This window comes from Alexandromys fortis, unplaced genomic scaffold, assembly GCF_014885135.2.
Source record: "Alexandromys fortis isolate MF-2015 unplaced genomic scaffold, M_Fortis_MF-2015_v1.1 scaffold_158, whole genome shotgun sequence".
NCBI lineage: Eukaryota > Metazoa > Chordata > Mammalia > Rodentia > Cricetidae > Alexandromys > Alexandromys fortis.
The window spans coordinates 3,831,765-3,848,894 of NW_026068039.1; positions in this window are offsets into that span (position 1 = coordinate 3,831,765).

The following is a 17,130-nucleotide window of genomic DNA, read 5'->3' on the forward strand; positions in this document are numbered from 1 at the left end:
ATTAGTTGTTGAACTGTATTCCCTGAAAGACCATGTCAGAAGTCTTGACTCTCCATATCTCAGGGTCCTTATTTGAGATAGGTCTCTTCGGAGGTAACTATGGTAAAATGAGGCCGTTTACTGAAACTATGTGTCTGTTATTTTAAATACAAGGAAGTTTGGAGAAAGACACTCATAGGATGAAAGAATATATAAATCACCATTTCGTCTTTTCTAACATCTAGTGTGTTCATGGATTAGTGCGTTCATGTGATGGATGAAGGCTGGAGGCCGGGATCTGGTTCTTCAAACTTTAGGAACTGGTAGGCACCACTCTGCCATACCTGCTCCAGCATCCAGAATTGACTGAGACTGTGGATTTCTGTTGCTCGCTCAGCCTCTTGGTCTGTGTGGTTTCACTTTGGCAGCCTCAGCCAGTATTTGTACAGACAAATAAGTGTAACGCTATATGGGGTGGGAATAGGTGAGGCTGAGAATCATCCTTTTACTTGTCTTTGATTTCTGAATCATGCGAACACCGCTGTTTTCAAATGTGAAACTTAAACCATGAGGTTTGGCCTGTGATTTTAATTTGAAGCGCTAAATAACCTGACACAGTTGGGTGAGCTGCTCTCCTGTGCTTCCTGGCCTTTTAGTTGGTAATGGCTTTGGCAAGCATCTTGCAAGTTAGTTGTTTTTATAATGACTAATGAAATTTGTCCTGATAATGTGGGTGGCTGTTACAGTGACCTCTGGTTGGAGTCCTCCCCGTTGTGGACACTCTGATGTGTGCTATAATGTAAATGGGTAGCATGAGTCACCTGGGAAGTCTGGGTCAGAGAGCTGCTGCTGTGACGGTAGGTTATAGGCGTCAGGGGAGAAGGGATGCATCTCCGTGCAGGGCTGGGCTGGCTTTCTCTTTCCCCTTCTACCTAGGTATTTCTATCAAGAAATACTGAACGGGAAATTCTTTCAATGAGGACTAGAGATGCATAAAAGGGAATAGCTTAGCTGCCCCGTGGTGGCGCACATCTTTAATCTCAGCACTCAGGAGGCAGAGGCAGACAGATCTCTGAGTTCGAGGCCAGTCTGGTCCACCGAGTGAGTTCCAGGACAGACAGGGACACAAAGAAAAACACACACACACACACACACACACACACAAAGGAGGGCGGATCCCTTTTGGTACTTGGAGACCAGGGGTCCTTGTGGATGTCTGTCATGCTGTGGTAGAGATGGAAGTCTGGGGTGTTTGTGGTTGTATCTGGATGAGCCAACTCTGACCCTCAGCTGAGGCCCCTTCACTGCTGTCGACTTCCTTGCCTTGCTTTTAGCATCACCTACCCAGAACGCTCAGCTCAGTCCTCAGTCAGGGGTCCTAGGTGCAGCTTCTTGCTCCATCCACTCTCAGTCTGTAGAACAGGAAAGGAAGGATAAGGAAAGAGACCACAAAGACGTGCTGCTCGAAACAGCAGGCTTTGTGTGGAATAGATGTACTAGGGGGTGATGGCTCTGTGGGTTCTCAAACAGCTTAGAAGACAGACTATTTGGTTCAGCTTCTAAGCAGTACTAGGACTTCAGTGCCGCAGTTTCCCCATGGAAAAGTAATACATGTACACCTCATAAGGCTGTTTTAAGGATAACTAAGTCACTGCCTGAAACCATGCCTGAAACAGGACATTCTACAGGCTATTCAGGGATATGATCTCATTTAAAATTTTTTCTTTTTTCATTTGATGAAGGTAGATTGTACAGGCTAACTTAGTTCACTCGTTTTCAGAATATTATTTCAAAAATAAGGTCCCAGGAGGAACCTCTCTGAAGAGAATCGCAGGGTGGAAAACTACGTGAATGAATCATATCAAATCATATTTTATTTTATTATTTTCAATTATGCGAATGTGTGTGCACATGTGTACACGAGTGCAGGTGCCTGTGGAGGCCAGAAGAGGACATTTGAACCCCAAAGGGGGAGTAATATGCAGTTCTGTGATGTGCCCCTTGTGGGTGCTGGGAATTGATTACAGAGTACGGACCACTGCAAGAGCAGTGAGCACCAGAAATTCTTTGAACTTGAAATTGTGTTAAAACTAAAACTGCTTTTTTCTGTTCTCTTAGATTATGAGGACAATCATATTCAACCCCTTTTTGAATGCAGATTTACAAAACAGGTGTTTACCTAATGCCACGATTTGGATCTAGAATGCCCCTCCTCCCCAAGGCTAATTTGTTAAAGGCTTGCCCCTGACCTTGGCCATCTGGGAAGTTGGTAGAACCTGTAGAAGGTGGCGTTGGAGTAAAAGCCTGTGCTCTGCCACCTGCTCCTTCTGTGATCTACCGCACTGCCACAGGTCCAAAGTGTCAGGGCCGAGAAACTGCCGATCAGCTCTGTCCACAGCCAAGTTTACCATTACCTGGTTTTAGTAGGAATGAGTCTTTGCCAAGCTGTTACACGATAGTGAAACCTTTTTTTATTTATAGGACAGTGTTTCTCTGGAAAAGTTGGAGCTGTTTGCTTCCCCTTGATATTTATTTACCTATTTTCTAAGTAATGAGCTGGTCACCAAATCTCCAAAGATGAAAAACAGGAGATCTTGGACTTTCAGTTTCATTTGAGGTCTATGGTTTAGAAGGCTATTCGATGGGCTCTGGTGTGTTGCTTATATTGTTTGTAATGATCAGATTTACCTGCTTTTGGCCTCTGAGCTGTGTTCTTTAAGTCTTTGTAATATGAATGTCATCATGACAGAGTGCCGCAGGTCCACCTTCTCTGTGTCCTGTCCCCTACCTTAGTCAGCAGATGTCAGGAGAGCACTGGTGCATGCAGGACTTGACTTCAGAGACCACTGCTGGGAGCTAGAGGTATTCAGAGTGACTGGCTCAGTCTCTTTTCTTGGGCTTTCTTAGGAAACACATTCTTCCCCTTTGAGAGTAAACATGCTTTGGATTTATTATATTTTCTATGAAAATTAAGAATGATGGATTTTTTTCCTTAAATGCTTTGATTTTATATTTTGATTTTTTTAGTAGAAAAGCTGGTTTCCTAATGATATTTGCTGAATGTTTCCTTGTTTAGCTTATAATTTAGTATTATAGTTGATATACACATATCACTACTAGTGTTATTACTGACACACAGTTGCTCGTTGCCACCCATCAGGAACTGGTTCCAGGATCTGCACAGGAACTCCTCAGCTCAAGTCTCTAATAGAGAGAACCTTCACATAATCACCATCCACTCTCAGCCATCTCTACATGGCTGGCTCACAACACCTAATAAGCCATACTTGTGCTGTGTGACACTATTGCTGGGGACATGTGAACACCTACTCACCTCAGAGAGGGAACTGAGAAGAGACCAAAGTAAGGACACAACCAAAGTCCAGTTGGTGAAAAATGTGTTTCTTAGGGTTACTTACAGAAGTATGGATGTAGGGTACCTTCTGAAATGACTCAGGGAGAGTTGTATTTTTATGAGCATCCCCACAGGATGGACTGTTTCACCTTACTTTCTATTTATCCTGTATCTTAGGGAACTTCCCACTAAGATGGGAAATGGCTAACAACAAAGTGCTATATAAATAGCTTTATGCCATCTCATTTAGGGGATAAAAACAAGGGAAGACTCTTCTGTGGTTGGCCAAGTCTGCATGCAGAGGCTAAGGGTTCAAAAGTCATGATATTAGGTTACAGAAACATAGCTGGATTTTTTCATTTCTTGTCTGTCGCTAGAGATACGCAAATTTCATAGTCAAATCTCAAAGCCAAGTGTGTTCAGGGACCTGTCCAGTTTCTGTCCCTGTTCTCCTCAGCTCGTTCTGACCCTACTAGCTTTGCATTTTACTGAATTAATGTGTATATACATATATATGTGTGTGTGCGTGCACATATATATGTACATACACATACACTCATTTTACACTTTTTTCTAGAAAAAAGTATCTGACATGCTATACAGAGTTCTCTGTCCTCCTTCTCACCTAAATGTGTCCTTAAGATGCTCTGTTGCTGCAGTCGAGAGTCATCTCTCCCTCACACCACTACATGGTACTCCTGTGGATCTGCTCTCATTGGTTCAACTGGCCCCGCCTCAAGAGCTTTTGGATTGCTTACAAGGAGAGTAATAGCATAGACTGGTGCACATCTTCTGGACAGAGCTCTGGAACTGGCATTGCTGGTCATAGCCATGAGCTCTGACTCCATCCACATTACCACGTTCCTGCTGTGGGGACAGCAGCAGATGGTATTCATTTCAGCCACGGTGACCGAGCCTGTCTCCCACCAGTCTCATGGCGGTAGAGACGGCCTTCACAGTGCAGCTGATATCTGTCCCCTCATTTATGAGCCGGCCCGGGGCCTCTGGTCCTCTTTACTAACGCTCTACAGTGTACTTTACATTAGCAAGAGATCCAGGCCAGAACAGAGCTCACAGTGGGGTGGGTGCCATTCACAGGCAGGCAAGCAGCACCAACATATTCTGGAAAAGACTTACGGATTTCCTCATTCTTGCCATTGGAGTGGAACGGAATACTTTGGCATTTTTCTCCCCGTCTCACCACGAGCACACCCTCTATGGCTTAGCCATCCCTGTGTCTACTGGCACTGACCTTGTCACCCTGCTCTGTCTTGGCACCTGCTATTCCACAGCCACGTCTCTGCCATGCTGATGGTTCTCCTGGGTGCACCTTCCCTGGTTGGCTTTTCTGGCCCTCACTGACAGTGAGCACTTGTGAGGCAGGGACACACTCTGCCTCCTCCATGTCAGCCGTCCCAGCTGAGGATAGAGGCAGGGTTCACCTGGTTAGAGGAACCGGTCTGGTCACAGTGACTGAGAGTTGCTTGTCAGGGTGTCAGATAAAAACGTTCCATATGGAGGCATGCAATGGTTAGCCTTCCAGAAAAGCACCTCAGGAGCAAGCGAGCTACTCCACAGGGAATGCTACTTGGCGGGGAGTGTGAAGGAATAGGTGTGATTTGACACACTGGAGGCACAGGTCTGGCCTATATGGAAAACAGCAGCTCATTAGCATGTGCCAAGCACACCCCAGGAATCCTGGCCATGCTGCCCCTCAAGAATCCCTCCCCAGGGCTGCCCAGAGACTGCCCACTGGCCTGGCTGTCTCCTCAGGGTGGCTGTGCGTGACTCTGCCAGTCCTCCCCTCCACTGTGAAATGATACCACCTCTTAGGCTCAGCTGTGCAGATTCAGTTTCTCTAGAGTCCCCACCCTGCAAGAACATCATTGCTTTTTACTGCTTCCCAAGCAGGCTCCCCTGCTGAGGAGAAAATCAGGCAACCCGTCTGCATGAATGCAGCAGTGTACTTGGCAGTTACATGTAGGGTCTTCAAAAATAGTACTTATTTTTTCAATTATAAAAATAATGCGCACTTATAATAGAAAATTAGGAATATTGAAAACTAAAAAGGAAGAAATGATTATCCATGACTTCACTGCCGAGAACACCCACTGCTAACATTTTAGTAGATTTCCTTCCAGCCATTTTCTATGAATATTTATATGATTGGGTTCATTTTCTGGGTACACTCTTGCACTTTCAACCTAACCTTGTCACACAAGCACCGCTTTTCACCGTTTCGGATAACCACAGCAGATACTGACTATGCACGCATTCTTCATGAGTATCAGCAAGATTAAAAGCATAGGAATTATGCTGGGAGCATACTCCATAGCTGAGCACCCGCCTTGCATGCATAGAGCCCCAGGTCAATCACAGGGCCTCAAAAGTAAATTCAAAAAAATAAGGAAAATGTGTGTATTCATAGTAGAGTACAGCTCACTGCAAAAAGCAATGCTGTCAGGAAGATGCGCCATGCCAAGGACAAGTTCCCGAGTCTGCCTCTCCGGAGGTAACCAGCACCATAGACTGGTAATAATTATATGTGTATGTGCACTTATAGCTTGACTTTTATTCTTCAATCATTCCATGCGTGCATGTACTCTGCATACGCTGGATGCATGCTGAATAAACTGTGGGAAGCCAGCGCCCAGCCCACAGCGCCCCCTGAATGAGAGCAGTTAAGGGGTTGCAGCGTGTTGATGGGAGAGTTTTCATTCTACTGCCTACCAAGATTCCTGCTATTAGAGTGCTGGAAATACCGCCCTGACTATAAAGCGGCAGAAATGAAGCTGTGGTCCACTCTTCTTTCCCTGCACTTTTCTTTCTCCTGTGTTAGTAATTCTTTTGTTTCTGTGTGTTTGTTTGTGCGCTGACTGTTACCTTAATTCCAAAGGCCACAAGCCCTTTGTCCGCATTTCTTTACAATACAATGAGCCATAGGCATCCCAAGGGCAGGCTGTGCTCAGGTGCTTGCTCTCAGGAATGGCCGGGATTTCACTGTTTGTTTTCCCTCCATCCTTGTGCAAGCACAGGGTCTAAACATGAAATTCATATAGATTTCACAAGTGCCTTGCACACAGCCGCAGGCAGCATCATACAATATGTTACTGTGACCCAGTGACAGCCAGCAGTGTGTTAAAGGCTTGGTCCTAGCCCAAGTCACTTCGGAAAGGTGTAGGGAGGAAGTTGATATATCCTAAATGGAAAGAGAGCCTTTGTTGAGTCCCTTCTGAGGCCACAGGAGTCATCTCTTCCATTCCTGCAGAGACAGATGCGGTCTCCGCAGCTGAGGAAGATCAGTGGCACCCCAAAGAGTGTCCTTACTGGGGCTCAGACACAAATAGTGTAAAGTTTGCACCCACCTCGTTTCCCCGTCTCGACTTGTCTTGGGTCTTGAGCTTGGGGCTGTGAGAACTGTGCCCGTGACTTGCCCAGTTCAGGCAGAGTGAAATATGGCAGGGTTCTTAAAATGTGTGCAGGCCTTTTGTGGAAGGATCTTTAAAAGGACTGAGAAGTCTTGCTTCCCAGGCACACAAACTTAGATCCTTGTTCATTTTTTATTCTGTGACATTGCATAACCTCTTACATCCTGAAAACTCTTATTTTGAGACAGTTTTAAATCTTTAAAGAGAACTCTGTGGGGCTATGGAAGATGGAAGATTCCACCAGGTTATACTGGTTTTTCTCAGGGGCATTCTGGAAATCATTGGCCTAGCACACCAAAGCAAGCCACGGCAGAGACTTCTAGCCCCAACCGTCTGCTTCCTGCCTCTGGAGACAGGACCAACCATCTCTTACTTAGCAGACAGTCACTTGAGTTTCTTCCTGGGCTCCCTTCAATGACGGACTGTAACTCATGAGCTGAATCCAGTCCTTTTCTCTCAGAGTTGCTTTTGCTGAGTGTCTTATCAGCAAACTAGAAGCAAACTAGAACAGTGACCTTTCTTAGGGCAGCTGAACCAATGCGCAGGCTAACAACCGGGGTCTCACTCAGCTTCCTCTTGTGTCCATTTTCTTCCTTTATGCTACCAATCTGCAAAATCAGCCTGCGTTTCCACCCAAGTGTTGCTACAAGTTCCTCCTTTTTCCTGCATGACTTTCCCTTCCTCTTCGCTGCTCGGTAACCTCTCACTCACCTTTGCACTGCCCACTAGGACATCCCTGACTTGAGGAGCCTTCCTTGACCTGCCCCTTGCTGGATAGAAGTCGTGATTCTTTCCTCCTTGAGTGCACAGTAAAGCTTCCAACTGTCTGCTAGTGGTCATTATGTGTCACCCTAATCATTCGCTCATACGCTGCTGACTCTCAGACTAGACTAGGATTCGTACAGTATTATTTCTGTAACCCCCAACACTGACTTTATAAGACACAATGGATTCTGATGAACCGGATGAACGAGTGCAGATAATATACGTGGACCCATGTAAGCCCTCGCTCTTTAAAGTTTCTTCCTTTGCTCAGACTCCACTTAAGTCTAGCACACCCGTTCCTTCTACAGAAACTCAACAAACATAATTTCACTGTTAGAATATTTATAAGCCAGGGGCTAATTGTACATTCACCTGGAAACTTGCACTGTGGCTTCGTCAGGTCCCCATAGCATCACAGTCCTGCCAGTGGGTTCCCGTGCCCTGGTCCTGCACTGACTGCAGAATTTGAATCAAACCTTATGCTCAGGCTGCCTCCTTTCAGCTCCAAGCTGCTGACCCAGGCTGCAGAACAAGCCATCTCTAGAGAATGCCCAGGCATGGTCAAAGCTAACAAAGAAAGGGGGCATTTTCCTGCTCTGTGGTGCTGCAGAGTATAAGGGCTCTTAGAGGAGGGTAGTCTGTGCTTGTGGGTCTCATACGTTGCTTTTATTGTGAATCAAACAGCACTCCAGCCACAGTATCTCCCCGGAGGTACCTGGTACTAATGTAGGAATTCTGATTCTAAACCTTATTCCTTCCACCCTCTGAAAACACAGTGTTAGGCTTGGATGTGCAGTGTGTGACTCTCGGAGCTGATTCACATGGGACTCACCCTCGGGAGACATTGCTTGCTGTAGGATCTTCACCCACTGGACATATTTAGAGGGGGCTCTTGAATCCCCTTTCTAGCCTGTGTCTTACTTCTGTAGAGAAAAATCATAAAATTACTCTCAGGAGAATTCCGCTGTCCAGTCCCCCCACCCCCACCCCAGTTAGAGGCTTTAAATCTTAATGGAGAGCAGGGACCGAGAATTCAAGATAAAGCATGTAGAACAGCTATGTTGCATGGCTCGTCCTGTCTGTCTAGTCCTCGCCTGTGCCCAGACTCCAGCATACAGGCTTGTGCTCACTAGACTGCTGGGCAAAGTGTTTACAGTGCTTCTTCTTTCACAGGTGTGTCTACACAGCCTGATACTCTCGTGGGACTGGCCTGGGCTAATCAGGAGAAAAGGCCCATGACTGGCGCCATATTGCTGCCTATGAGGCCTGTAGTGCTCAAGTTACTACTCCCCTGTTCATCTTTGCATTGCTTTCCTGCTCTTTTTCAAGCAATCTCTCATTAATTTGATTAACCAGTGTGTCAACAAGATGAGTTCCCTGACCAGAATGTGACCTGTCCCTTGTGGGTCCGTGTGTTGGAGGCCTGGTCCTCACTGTGGTGTTGAGGTGCTGTGAAACTTTCGAGGTGCCGCTCTGGGGGAGTCCTTAGTTCAGCTGGGGACACTGCCCTGAGAAGAGATTGGGAGCTCCCTTTGTGCTCTGGGAAGGGTCCTCCTGCCCACCCTCTCACCAGTGTGTGTCACCAGTGCACGTTGGTATGCTGTGGCAGGAGGGCCCTGGAGCTGAGCAGATGTGGGCATCCCTGCAAAACTGTGAGCTAAATAACTGAGACCACTTTTAGTTCATTATAGCACTGAAAAACAGACGAACACAATGGGCCACTTAAAAGACTGTAACTATTTTAGAATATAATTAAGGTTCTCAGATGACAGGGCAAACATGTTTAATATCTATTGAAAAGGCATGTAAGTAAAAGCAGGCTGAAGTAAGTTGATAAGGGAGGGTGGCGGGGTCTTAAACAACAATGATGTCACCAGGAAGGGAAGGAAGGAGGGAGGGAAAGAGACAGAGAGACAGAGACACAGACACAGAGCGAATATTGCTAAGTTTTCAATAAAACAGAGCCCGATTTAGCATCTGTGTGCTTGTCTGCTCCGTGTACCAGGCACTCTGTGGGTGTTTGGGACAAGGCAGCCACCACCCCTGCTCCAAAGGAAATCTGACCTAGATTCCCACTGTCCAGTGAAACTAGACCACAGGTGGGACTGAAAATGGTCCAGAGACACTATTCAAAAGAAACAAATGCAATCAATTTTAATTTTTAAAAATGTAAGGACTGGAGAGGTGGCTTGATAGTTAAGATCAAGGACTGCTTGTGCCAAAACCTAGGTTTTATTCTCAGAACTGACATGGTGGCTCATAGCTATCTGTAACTCTTGTCCAGGGGCTCTGATGCCTTCTTTGGACTACTCTGACACCAAGCATGTATTATGTGGTGCACACACATAGTGTAAGCAAAACACCCCTTCACATAATAAAAACAAAATCATTTTGAAAATTGTTATCTAGCCCAATAAAGAGATAAAATTTCTCAAAAGGCTGAGAAGTGATATCCCTTCTTCCAAGTTCTCAATATGAAGATTACCAGTTCTGTACACTCCTTTACATGCTGTCTTCAAAATCCAGTGTGTACCTGACACAGCGTACCTCAGACAACAGGCAAGTAAAGACGCCATCTATTGTGAGCAAACTTGAGCGACATAATGTTAATATTGAGCGTGTAACTTAGTGCATGGTTCTCGTAAAGGCATCATGAACAAAGTGGCAACAAAACAAGTGATGTGGAAATGGGAGTCACTGGCCGGCTGGTCATGGTGAGTCAATTCTCTGTGCAGCTGAAGTTAGCAGAGATTAGTGCAAGCGAGCCATGCCAAGGCCGGAGAAAGGAGAACCCCTTGGTGGAGTGCCTAGCAAGAGCAAAGGTCTTGGTCAGGACCCAGCACTGTTCTCAAGATGGTGTGTAGCTGGAGCAGTAGGGTGAGAGTAGAGAGAACAGGAGCTTGGACCAGAAGCCATATGCCATGGACCTCACAGTTGAGGCAAGGAATCAGGACTTGTGCCATCACTTGCCTTCTGTTGTGTGTATTTAAGTTCATATTTCTTGGATGTTCTGTTTTCTTTCAAATGGAGGGGAGGAAGTCTAAAGGCCTTTTGCTGGTGAACTGAAGATTGCAGTGCTTTGGAGATAGTTTGCTACCATGTCTTTTCCATGTCTTCATTGGTGTTTGGTGTAGGAGGATCTTCTGTCTATGTGTTGCTTTCATTGGTTGAATAATGAAACTGCCTTAGCCTTTTAATAGGGAAGAACTTAGGTAGGCATGAGAAAGAGAACTGAATGCTGGGAGGAAGAAGGCAGACAGATAGACGCCATGTAGCTCCTGCCTGAGACTGACGCTGGTTAGAATCTTTCCTGGTAAGCCATGACCTTGTGGCGTTACACAGATTGGTAGAAATGGGTTGAATTAAGATGTGAGAGTTGGCCAATGGGAAATTAGAGCTAATGGGCCAGGCAGAAATTTAATTAATACAATTTCTGTGTGATTATTTCGGGTATAAACTAGCCAGGTGGCTGGGACAAACAAAGGGCCCACTCTCCTTACTACAGGTGTTTATACTCTAGTGACTTCTGCGTGTCAGGGGCTTAGCAGACATTGTGCATCAAGACACACTCTTTTCATATGTGTGCGTGTGAGTGTGTGAACCTGTGGAGGATAGATATCAGGGCTGAGCATCTTTCTCAATTGTATTCCACCTTTTTGAGTCATGGTCTCTCATTGAACCTGTAGCTTACTTGATTCAGTCATACTAGGTGACCAGGGATTCTCCGATCTCTGCCTCATCAATATTAGGATTATAGGCATGCATCACCATGCATAGCTTCTTTTGTGGATGTTGGTGATATGAACTCAGGTTTTTATATTTGCACAGTAATCACCTTCCCTATTGAGCCTTCTCCTAAGACCCCCAAGGCACACTTTCAAAGGTATTTTCTCACCATTTGGTATCTCAAGGTTCTAGCATGCCCCTTGCATGTGCAGCCAGCCCTTGATATTTGAAAAGCATTGTTTCTAGCACCCTCCCACAAACAGCCAAATCTGTGGGTGTTCAAGTCCATTGCACGGAATGGTACATTTGCACGGAGCCTACACACATCTGCTCCATGCTTTTTCACCTTTAGTGACTTAGAGTGCCTAAAGCAATGGAAATATATATCTGGAGTTCTCTACTGTATTGTAGGAAATGAAAGAAAAATGTTTGCACACATTAGTATAGATGCAGTGTGTTTCCACATCTAAGGCCATGGGGGAGTGGAACCAAAGGATACAGACCCACAGACATGCAAGCCTAGCTGTATTGATTTCACATGCATTGAGGACATGCATAATAGGAGGTGCAATTCTTCTTACCACCCTAGCCTGAGGATCAGGCATTCCACAGTCTTGATCTTTCTCTGAACTGGAGAAGCCTGACTCACCCAGCCCCTCTCTACTGCTGCTGGGCTCAGGGCCCTATACTAGGAACACTCGTTGGCATTTACAGTGCTACCCGACAGCAGGGACCACAAGTAGCCGCCCCCAAGGCTGTGATCAAGAGCCTTCTGTGGGTACTGTGGGCTGGAGCCTGCCTCCCCGAGAGCTGCCTTTCCCCAGCACGGTCTCCCCTATCTCTCTGTACAGATCTCCACTCTGTGATGATGCATTCCAAGCACCCCTTCTCTCCTTCACCTCTCCCCCTTCTGCTCGCCACCCTTACCCAAGCACTTCTTCTCTTGCCCCATCTTCCCCACTCAGCACAAATGCCCCGAGTGACCTCAGTGTCTGCCAGTGTTGAGAGGTCAGGTGAAATAGATGCCTCTATGTTTTCCTGCTACTCTGAGAAGTTCTGGAATGTGGTTGGGGTGTCAGCAAAGTCCTCTCATCATAAAGACATCAAGATGTCTTTCTCTCTGAGGGATGACTTGGGGTCCTCATCATAGCAGGTGTGGGGCTGTGGCTACATGGATTCAACTTAGCTCCAAAAAAGAGGAACAAATTCTCCTGCTCCCTTGGTGGCTCTGCTTGGCTGGTGCCTTCCTGCCCAGGCACCTCTCTCCTTGGCATCACTTAGTTCTACTGCTTCCTTAGAGTGGGGTTTGTGTAGCTCTAACAATGCTCCCTGTGTTCTGCTCCGAACAGGTGAGTGTTCTAACTCAGAAGTACAACCACGCACTATTTCCAACAGTTCTGAACTTGGTCTTTGAGATCTTCTTTAGATGCCAAGGTTCTGTCGTTCCTAGCATTTTGTTCTCATCACATGCCCAGGTCCTCCCACCTTCTCTTGCTATGTCCTCTGGAGCACTGACAGGGAGTAGCTTGGATGTGGGTTGACATGCATCGACGATTTAGCTTTAAAATTTGCATGTTCTTGTGTTGATGTATCACAAATAGACTGAGGCAGGGGAGCTAAAAGATGCTAAAAGCGTTGGGGGAAGGGGTTCTTCTGCACTGACAACAGTTCAAATGCCACATTAGTCAGAACGGGAAATGTTAGCTCTTGTCAAAGACAAAACCCAGCTTCAGTGTCTGAACCCAATGGAAGGTTATTTCACATTGCTTCACAGTCATGGAGAAAGAAGAATGTGTTGTTGTTGTTGTGTGTAAGTGTGTGTGCATGTGTGCATGCATGCAGGAGGGTCTCTGCTCTTTGCAATCATTCAGGGACTCAGGCTGTTTCCATTGTCAGTACCTTCTAGGAGTTTTCTACTCTTCATATTGTTGGAAGGCAAAAAAGGGAGAGGAGAGAGATAGGGGTGTTGCTGTTTAGGTCAGGTGTAACACATTTATTTCCCACCACACTCCACCCGCAGAGCTTGACCCCTCACGGACCCACAAGCAGACCCTCCAGGCTCCCTTTCGTCCCTGTCTAGAGCCTTTGAGCACCTTCTTCTAGTGATTCATAGAATGTAAAGCAGGTCATTAGGAACCAGGAACATTGGAAGTCACTGCTCCCAACTAACAGTGTCTCGGTTTCTGTTCTCTGGCCTCCCCTAGCCTCCTAGATGTCCCTGCTATATGTGGAATTGTCATCTGCCAACACACTAAGACAGGGCCTGGTGCTGGCTCAGCAACGGCATTTGGGTAGACAGGAAGAAGACAGGTCTGTGAATGTCTCCAGGAGGCCTTTGGGAACCCAAGGAAACACACTTGTATGCGAAGCGCCAAGCAAAAGGGTGGGTCCCGGTGGTGCGCAGGCTGGCAATTCACTGGAGACCTCACAAGTCCTGCTCTGACTGTTGGTGATGGGCGCCCCACCAGTGATTCCTTGTAGGAACCACTGATCTCTCCTTATGTGTCCCTTCCACCTCTTGGTTTTCTTGTCCCTTTCCTCTTACAGATGTCAATCAGAAGAGTGGAGTGACTGAGTTCATTGCAGCACCTGGCACAGTACTCTGCACATGGCAGGTACCTAATATATCCAGGCTGAGTGATGAATGACAATGAATGAGTCCTGGCATCCACTGTCCAGGCTGTCCTTAGAATAATATTTGCTTTCACCTTTATCTTTTTTTTTTCGAGACAGGGTTTCTATTTATTTATTTTTTTATTTTTTTAATCTATTCAAAAATTTCCACTTCCTCCCCTCCTCCCATTCCCCTCCCGCTCCCCCACTCACACTCCTCCCTCCCCTTCCAGTCTTAAGAGAGGACAGGGTACCCTGCCTTGTGGGAAGTCCAAGGCCCTCCCCCCTACATCCAGGCCTAGGAAGCTGTGCATCCAAACAGACTAGGGTCCCAAAAAGCAAGTACATGCAGTAGAAACAAGTTCCAGTGCCTTTGTCAATGGCTTTTCAGTCAGCCCCCATTGTCAGCCACATTCAGAGAGTCTGGTTTGATCACATGCTCGTTCAGTACCAGTCCAGCTGGATTTGGTGAGCTCCCATTAGATCAGGCACATGAGACAGGGTTTCTCTGTAACTTTGGAGCCTGTCCTAGAACTAGCTCTTGTAGACCAGGCTGGCCTCAAACTCACAGAGATCTGCCTGCCTCTGCCTCCTGAGTGCTGGGATTAAAGGTGTCCGCCACCACTGCCTGGCTTTAAGAGTACTCTGGAAGGGACCCTTTGCTGAGCCCCTGGAAGTTCCCCCTCTCTCTAGTTCTCATTTTCCTGTTTCCAGGGCCTCAGTTGCAGGAGACCATCTTATCCTGCTGTCCTGTGGTCCTGCCTCCATTGAGACTTCAGTGTGCTACTTTCTGGATTTGGCAAAGTTCCTGCTCAGTGTCTTTCTGCTGCTGACTTGTCAGAAGACACTCCTCAGGTTTCGCATACCCTCTGCTCCTCCTTTCCTACAGGCACCTCTACCTTAAACCTCTGTGTTCCCATTTCCTGACACGTGTAGCTGCCAGGGACTTTCACAACAGCACTAACAGGCAAGTTAAGTAGGTTAAGTCACAGACATCAGCCATGAGTAATTTAGCCAAAGGGATCTGATGCTTGTCGACCACCTGTCAGAGGCCGGCAGATCGGACTCAGAAATGACAGACTGGGACCAGAACCTGGAAATCCAGGCCTTGCCAGGTCAGCATAGCGACACGCTCTGCTCAGGGAAAATCTTCAGCCTTCCTGGGCTCTGGGTGGCCTTGACAGTTGTCCTAAGAACACACATAGTGATGTTTCATTTCTTTAGGGAACTAGAATTGCCCCCTCACTGTCCTCAAGATCTTCCTTCCTCTTCAGATGACCAAATCAGAGAATGCTCGGGTCATTTGTTTGCAATGACAGAGCATTTTCATAGACTTTATGTATGCTTCAAGTCACCTTACACCCTGTACGTCACTTACCCAACATACCACCAGTCCTGTGTCATCAGTTGCTATGCTGCACGGACAGGAAACAATGACAGGAAGCAGTGTGTATATATTCCGCATAGACCAGACACAGTTCCCACCAACTGTTGGTCCTAGGTTGGTTGAATTCTTGAATGGAGAGTCTGGTCACAGGGCTAAACAAACTAAAGAAAATAAACGTCCTTAAAAACCTCTTAGGTATTTAAAGGCTATGACTCAGGCCTGTGTCAGGGTGTGGATGAGAAACCCAAGCCCTCCAGTTCCTGGTTTCCAACTCCTTTCACATATGAAACACTGAGAACCTGTTGGCAACACAAGGAAACAATGTAAGCAGCCATACAGGTGTGGAAAGAAGGACCTGCGGGGGCTGGCTCTAGGCCCGATTTACCCATGGATTAGAACTGCAGTCTTGGGCAAGTCTCCTCACTCTGCCTCAGTTGCATCATCTACAAAATGACAATTGTGGGATCTGTGATATCAAGGAAACCTTTGGGTATAAAGCAATCTTCCCTGAGGTCTGCTGGGATGCTCAAGACAGGCACTGGGACATTGCATAGAGAATTTTGTAAGACACAGTGCATGGGCAAAGGCAGCTGATGGGGGAACTGGCACTGTTCTGCAGCTGACAGCCCCATCAGTCGCACACAGAGCATCTTCTGTGCATCAGTCATCCTAACAACGACATCTATTACTTCGATCATGTGTTCCAATAACCCTATGAAGAATCTGTTACCTATGTTTTGCTGATGAGGAAACAGAGGCATGGAGAGGCTAAGTAGCCCACTCAATATCACAAAACTTGTAGGTCCGAGAGCCAATTCGGGTCCCAGGGTCTGTGCCCTCTGCCAATTAGAAAAACCCAGGACTGGGAGTGTGGGCAGCTTTGAAGCCAAGCCGTAAGTTCCATTCTCATGGGAGAGAGAGAGAGAGAGAGAGAGAGAGAGAGAGAGAGAGAGAGAGAGAGAGACCGTCCAGTGTGCCCTCCCAGCTTGGTTGTGCCTCAGCTCTTTCCGCAGGTTACCCAGCCCTTCAGTGGACTTTCCCTGTCTACACATAATCACCCTCATTTGCCTTCAAAGGCTACACTTTAGTGTTAAGTCAGAGGCTTTTTTTAACCACTGAAGGAGAACAATGCAGTGTGCACCCCACCACGTTTAGTTGCTAGCGCTCTATTTGTGGAGTATTTTTCAGTGTGGACAACTTCTCTTCGCTTCACTAACCCGATTAGTCAGTGGAAGAATTTCTTCTTTGACGCTCAGTCTGAATCTCATTAGGGTGCCTGGGCCCAGTTACTAATTGCTGACATTCTGGACTTGCCAAATGCATTTATGGGCAGCAGCATGTGGGTAGGAACCTTCATTTCCCTCTCAGTAGATCCCATTGTACTCAGTGACCTTTCCCAAGAGGCCTAGCCCTTGGCCTTAAATATATAGTAAAAATAGAATTCCCAAGACCATAAGAACCACGGGAAAACTGCTGGGCCAACCTTGATTTTTAAATGTTTTTTATTTGTTTGTTTGCTTGTTTATTTGTGTGTGCATGTGGGCAGGGGGATGCATACCATGGCACACTGGTGGAGACTAGCTTTGTAGACTTGGTTCCTCCTTCCTTTTCCACTTTCACGTGGGCTCTGGGTGTGGAGCTCAGGTAGCCAGGCTTGTCCTTTGGGCTGCGGAGCCCTATCAATGGCTCCTAGCCTTGACTGGGACTGACAGGAAACAGGAGCGTGGAAGTGAAAGAGCAGGCTGGTGAGGGATAGGTTTGTTTCTAGAGTGCAGTTTGTGTGTCAGACGCCAAACACAGCCCTTCACCTGGACCCTACCCTGGGTGTCCCCAACCTGGGCCAAGGCCATAACGCTGCCAGGATGCCTCTGCCACAT